This window comes from Gopherus flavomarginatus, chromosome 3, assembly GCF_025201925.1.
Source record: "Gopherus flavomarginatus isolate rGopFla2 chromosome 3, rGopFla2.mat.asm, whole genome shotgun sequence".
Lineage (NCBI taxonomy): Eukaryota > Metazoa > Chordata > Testudines > Testudinidae > Gopherus > Gopherus flavomarginatus.
The window spans coordinates 22451848-22457847 of NC_066619.1; the positions used below are offsets into that span (position 1 = coordinate 22451848).

General features: G+C 55.9%; 1 non-coding gene across 1 annotated transcript; it reads right to left on the reverse strand.

Annotated features, from left to right (window-relative positions):
* Positions 1 to 257: 257 nt before the first annotated feature.
* On the reverse strand, positions 258 to 329 carry TRNAP-AGG (transfer RNA proline (anticodon AGG)). The gene has a single exon. It is a non-coding gene; the product is annotated as a tRNA-Pro (tRNA).
* Between the last annotated feature and the right edge of the window lie 5671 nt (positions 330 to 6000).

The following is a 6000-nucleotide window of genomic DNA, read 5'->3' on the forward strand; positions in this document are numbered from 1 at the left end:
AAGGCAGCCCTCCCTCTCCGGGATGTTGGAGAGGAAGAGGAAGAAAAAACCCTCCCTGCTCCGCTGCCAAGACAGGCTTGGCCAGGGCTTGGATGAAATTTGGAGCCGGGGTCTCTTGCGCCCAAGAGCAGACTCACGCCCCAGTCCAGCTAATCCTTTCGTAAGTCTAAGGAAAGCAGCGTTTCCAAAAGGGAACCAGGCAAGGGGCTGGAAAAGTGGTCAGGAAACACACCCCGAGGGATGGAGGATGGGTAGGCGGGCTTGTCCGGGATTTGAACCCGGGACCTCTCGCACCCTAAGCGAGAATCATGCGCCTAGACCAACAAGCCACCTTGGTTGGGGGTCTGGCCTCAGCAGGTTAGGCCAAAAACCAACCTTCCTGTAAATGTTCACCACTTCTAAACGGCGCTCCTCCAGTGCCACGATAGCCCAGGCAAGGGGGTCTGTGCGTGTGGCGTCGGGCAGCGGTAGGTAGAATGCAGTGCCCGCGTCTTCGTCTCCCGGGGAGGGATCCGTTGAGGCCACGCCAATCGGGAGAAGAGTGGGTAGAAGAAAAGAGCCAGAAAGTTGCAAGAGTCCTCCTTTGCGTCGGAGCTGTGTGCTCCATTCTCCACTTGGGGGGCTAGTCCTGAGAGCTGGGCGGATAGGGTGCGGGCAGCAGCAGGTCTGTGTGCGCTTTTGTGTCTGAGGCGGGCGCTCGGTTCTTGTCTTCGGGGCGGGAGCGTGTGGATCTGCCGAGTGGGCGACTGGCCTGCGGGGAGCTGTCGAGCCCCTCCAGCTGCGTGGGCCCCCACTTAAGCCTCTCCCCTTCCTTGGGGTGCCCACTGGAAAACCTCCCCAGCCTGTGCTCCAGCTGGACTTTTAAGCCTCCCTGCATGGCTTGGGCCGGGGAGTAGGAACCCCCGTTGGGCGTCATTTGCGGGGACATGACGTCAGGAAAGCATTTGGGCCACCAGTTCAACCCATTGGCTGCAATGGGTGGAGGATGCCGCCGACTCCCTGTGCGGCCACCTCAAGCCAGTTCTCCCGCCAGCGGCCGAGGCCGCCGGCCAGGCTGCCCCACCCCAGTGGCCCTTGCGCCACGTGCTCAAGATTCTCCTTCCACCATAGGGGGAAGCGGCCACTCCGGCTCGCCCTCTGCAACCCTTAGCCCCCAGGCCCTGTCGGCCACCGGGGCAACCCGGCACTTCGTTGCGACGCTAAGGCAGCTGTGGCTCGACAGGCTGTTGGAGAAAAGAAGAAGGTCAAGGGGGCAAATCGTGCCAGCAACGAAACCTCACGCCAAGGCTTTTCCGGGAATTGAACCCAGGACCTCTTGCTCCCAAAGCAAGAATCATGCTCCTAGACCCACAAGCCACTGCTTGCTGCTTATGGCACCCTGGCGCCTGTGAATGAAGGAAAGGACACACGCCCTGTGCTGATGAGGTTTCACCCACCCCCAACAGAACTGGAAGGCATTCAGGTGGCCAGCTAGGCCTATCAACGCCACGGGCTGCACCTGGAGGAAGAGCCAGGGTTCAGAGATGGAACGCAAGCGGACTCAGCTGGGCCGGAAGAGGCAGGGCCTCTAAAGCCAGGAAGCTGGCAAGAGACAGAGGCTGCTGCTGGGACAGGGCACTCTCTCCCTGGGAGGATTTGGAGCTGGTCCACCCAGAGCCAGGAGGGAAGCCAGGACTTTTAGGAAGCAGTCCAAGCAAGGAGGAGAAACTGCTAGGCGTAGTGTCCCTGGACTGGATTCCGCAGAAGAGGGCCCGTCCGAGTTCCCCTACCAGCCACCGAGGGCATGGCCTAGACCAGGCACAGGGCACTGAGGGGCACGACGGTAGCGAGGTCACCGTGGTAGTGAGAGAGAATGGAAGCTCTGTACGCTGGAAGGGGGGAAACGCCGCGTGCCCTAGCCGGAGGGCTGAGTCCCAAAGAGAAGAGCGGCAGCTCCTGAGAGCGAGAGAGGGGCTCTAGAGGAGTAACTGACAGGCTGTTACCGCCGGTTGGGCCCTCAGCCTGAGCCGGCCTATTCCCCAGTGGAGCCACAAGGAGGAGCGGTGCGCGGACGCGTGCCGTCAGACTCAGCAAATGGAAAGAAGAGCAGGAAAAGCCACCCCCAGGGAAAGAGGAGCCCCCACCCCAGCCCCCGAGTTCCCCGTGGAGCAGCAAAGAAACCATGGCGAGGGCTCGTGTGGGATTTCTGGCACCCTAAGCGAGAAGCCTACCTCTAGGCCAACAAGCCCTTCTGGCCAAGGAGGGGCTCGGCACGCCCCGGAAGTTTGGGAGAAACAACAGGCCGCTGTAGGCATGAAGTTGAAAAGGACCGCGCCCCTCTTCAGCTTTCCAAGGTCATCTCCACGCCGGCTCTGTCACACCCCTGGAGCAGCAAACCAAATTTACGCCCTAATGCCACTCTCACGCCACAGGATTGGGGAGAAAAAGCCAGGCCAAAGCTGGGGAAAAAAAGAAAGGGACAGTGGCAAAGAGACCCTTTGGCGGGGGCTGGTCCGGGAGCTGACCCTGGAGCCTCTCGCACCGGAAGCGACACTTGGACTCGCCAAAGTCAACAAACCTCCTCTTTGGAGCCGTAGCGATCATCGTTGCCCACCTTTTTCGCAACTAAACCAAAGGAAAGCAACCCAAGCCCCGCAAGAAGTGGCAGAGTTAGCCCTAAAATGTAAAAAAGGACTCTGCCTGACCTCACCTTTCCAAGGTCTCCTCCTCGCTCTCTGCTGCCGTAAGTGAGAACCGTTCCCCTGGACCAAGGAACCAAATGCAGACCCTAAGGCAGCCCTCCCTCTCCGGGATATTGCAGAGGAAGAGGAAGAAAAAACCCTCCCTGCTCCGCTGCCAAGACAGGCTTGGCCAGGGCTTGGATGAAATTTGGAGCCGGGGTCTCTTGCGCCCAAGAGCAGACTCACGCCCCAGTCCAGCTAATCCTTTTGTAAATCTAAGGAAAGCAGCGTTTCCAAAAGGGAGCCAGGCAAGGAGATCAGGAAACACACCCTGAGGGATGAAGGGCATGCAGGTGGGCTTGTCCGGGATTTGAACCCGGGACCTCTCGCACCCTAAGTGAGAATCATTCACCTAGACCAACAAGCCACCTTGGTTGGGGGTCTGGCCTCAGCAGGTTAGGCCAAAAACCAACCTTCCTGTAAATGTTCACCACTTCTAAACGGCACTCCTCCAGTGCCACGATAGCCCAGGCAAGGGGGTCTGTGCGTGTGGCGTCGGGCAGCGGTAGGTAGAATGCAGAGCCCGCGTCTTCGTCTCCCAGGGAGGGGTCCGTTGAGGCCACCCCAATGGGGAGAAGAGTGGGTAGAAGAAAAGAGCCAGAAAGTTGCAAGAGTCCTCCTTTGCGTCGGAGCTGTGTGTTCCATTCTCCACTTGGGGGGCTAGTCCTGAGAGCTGGGCGGATAGGGTGCGGGCAGCAGCAGGTCTGTGTGCGCTTTTGTGTCTGAGGCGGGCGCTCGGTTCTTGTCTTCGGGGCGGGAGCGTTGTTGTCCCACAAACTTACACAGCATCGTTTTAGGGGTTAAGACAAAGATGCCACATTTATTATTAATTCCTAACTATTAGCAAATACCCTAATGCTTATACACATACACTCACACACACACACACACACCAAATGTTCTGCAGCTGCTGGATAGTTACCAGTCCTGATTGCAGTTTGAGTTCGCAGCTTGAGATCGGAGCTCGTGGCAGCTAACTGGCCAGGAAAGCTGAGCACGAGGAGGAGCCGGGTCTCTGTCGGGCGCGCACCGATGCTCCTTGACGTTGGTAGCAGAACGTTACCCCAAAGTCTCTCATCTCACCCTTCCCTTTTTATAGGAGTTTAGTTTGGATTCAAAGTTCCTAGGTCTCGCTGTGTCACGCCGCCTCTGGGTTTGCTTGATCACCCGTCAATTGCAGGCGTGACTGTCAGCCTGGGACCTGGCTTTGATCTTCCTTCTGTTGTTTCTTTTTAGGGTGGATGCTTCTTGCTTGAGTTAGGGCTGTTGTTTAGTTCTTCAGCCGTTGGTATTTGAACTTTATCTCATCAGGACGGGCTGGTGCTGGAGGTTGATTATATCACCCATGCATACCTCATTCACACATTTCAACTAGACTAATAAAATTACAGTATGGCTTGCAAAAATGGGGGCTGCAGCACAAGCCTTCTACAAAATGGAGTCAGCATTTTAAAATGGGTTTTGAGTTACAATATTGCACAGAAGTTACAATGTTACAATGTAGGCAAAATGGCAAGTGTAATGAAATGGTGAACAGAAGTTACAATGGTACAGTGACTAACTAAAAACAATTTCATTCACATTGGTTCTACAGCGTGTGGGTCTGCCGAGTGGGCGACTGGCCTGCGGGGAGCTGTCGAGCCCCTCCAGCTGCATAGGCCCCCACTTAAGCCTCTCCCCTTCCTTGGGGTGCCCACTGGAAAACCTCCCCAGCCTGTGCTCCAGCTGGACTGTTAAGCCTCCCTAAGTGGCTTGGGCCGGGGAGTAGGAACCCCCGTTGGGCGTCATTTGCGGGGACATGGCATCAGGAAAGCATTTGGGCCACCAGTTCAACCCATTGCCTGCAATGGGTGGAGGATGCCGCCAACTCCCTGTGCGGCCACCTCAAGCCAGTTCTCCTGCCAGCGGCCAAGGCCGCCGGCCAGCCTGCCCTCGCGCTGCCTGCCCACCCCAGTGGCCCTTGTTCCACATGCTCAAGATTCTCCTTCCACCATAGGGGGAAGCGGCCACTCCGGCTCGCCCTCTGCAGCCCTGAGTCCCCAGGATCTGTCTGCCACCGGGGCAACCCGCACTTCATTGAGACGCTAAGGCAGCTGTGGCTCGACAGGCTGTTGGAGAAAAGAAGAAGGTCAAGGGGTCAAATCATGCCAGCAACTAGACCTCAGGCCAGGGCTTGTCCAGGAATTGAACCCAGGACCTCTCGCACCCTAAGCGAGAATCATGCTCCTAGACCAACAAGCCACCTTGATGGGGGTCTGGCCTCAGCAGGTTAGGCCAAAAACCAACCTTCCTGTATATGTTCACCACTTCTAAACAGCGCTCCTCCAGTGCCATGATAGCCCAGGCAAGGGGGTCTGTGTGTGTGGCGTCGGGCAGCGGTAGGTAGAATGCAGCGCCCGCGTCTTCGTCTCCCGGGGAGGGATCCGTTGAGGCCACGCCAATCGGGAGAAGAGTGGGTAGAAGAAAAGAGCCAGAAAGTTGCAAGAGTCCTCCTTTGCGTCGGAGCTGTGTGCTCCATTCTCCACTTGGGAGGCTAATCCTGAGAGCTGGGCGGATAGGGTGCGGGCAGGAGCAGGTCTGTGTGCGCTTTTGTGTCTGATGTGGGCGCTCGGTTCTTGTCTTCGGGGCGGGAGAGTGTGGTTCTGCCGAGTGGGCGTTTGGCCACCGAGAGCATGGCCTAGAGCAGGCACAGGGCACTGAGGGGCACGACAGTAGCTGGGTCACCATGGTTGTGAGAGAGAATGGAAGCCCTGTACGCTGGAAGGGAGAGAACAGATCACTAAATGGCTCCATTTATTTCACAGAATCATAGAAATGTAGGACTGGAAGGGACCTCAAGAGATTATAGAGTCCATCCCTCCACACTGAGGCAGGATCAAGTATATCTAGACCATTCTGACAAGTATTTGTTTAACCGGTTTTTTAAGCCTCCAATGACAGGAATTCCACAAGCTCCTTTGGTAACTTTTTCCAGTGCTTAATTATCCTTATAGTTAGAAAGTTTTCCTTAATATCTAACCTAAATCTCTCTTGCCAGAAATTTAACTGATTACTTCTTGTCCTACCCTCGGGAGCACAATTATCCAGCCTCCTCTTTATAACAACTTTTTACATTTTTCAAAGTTTTAAATTTTCAAACTTTCCTCATAGGACGTATTTTCTAAACCTCTTATGTTTGTTGCTCACCTCTAGACTCTCTAAGTTTTTAACATCTTTCTTATAGTATGATGCTCAAAACTGTACACGGTACTCCAGCTGAGGCCTCACCAGTTCCAAGTAG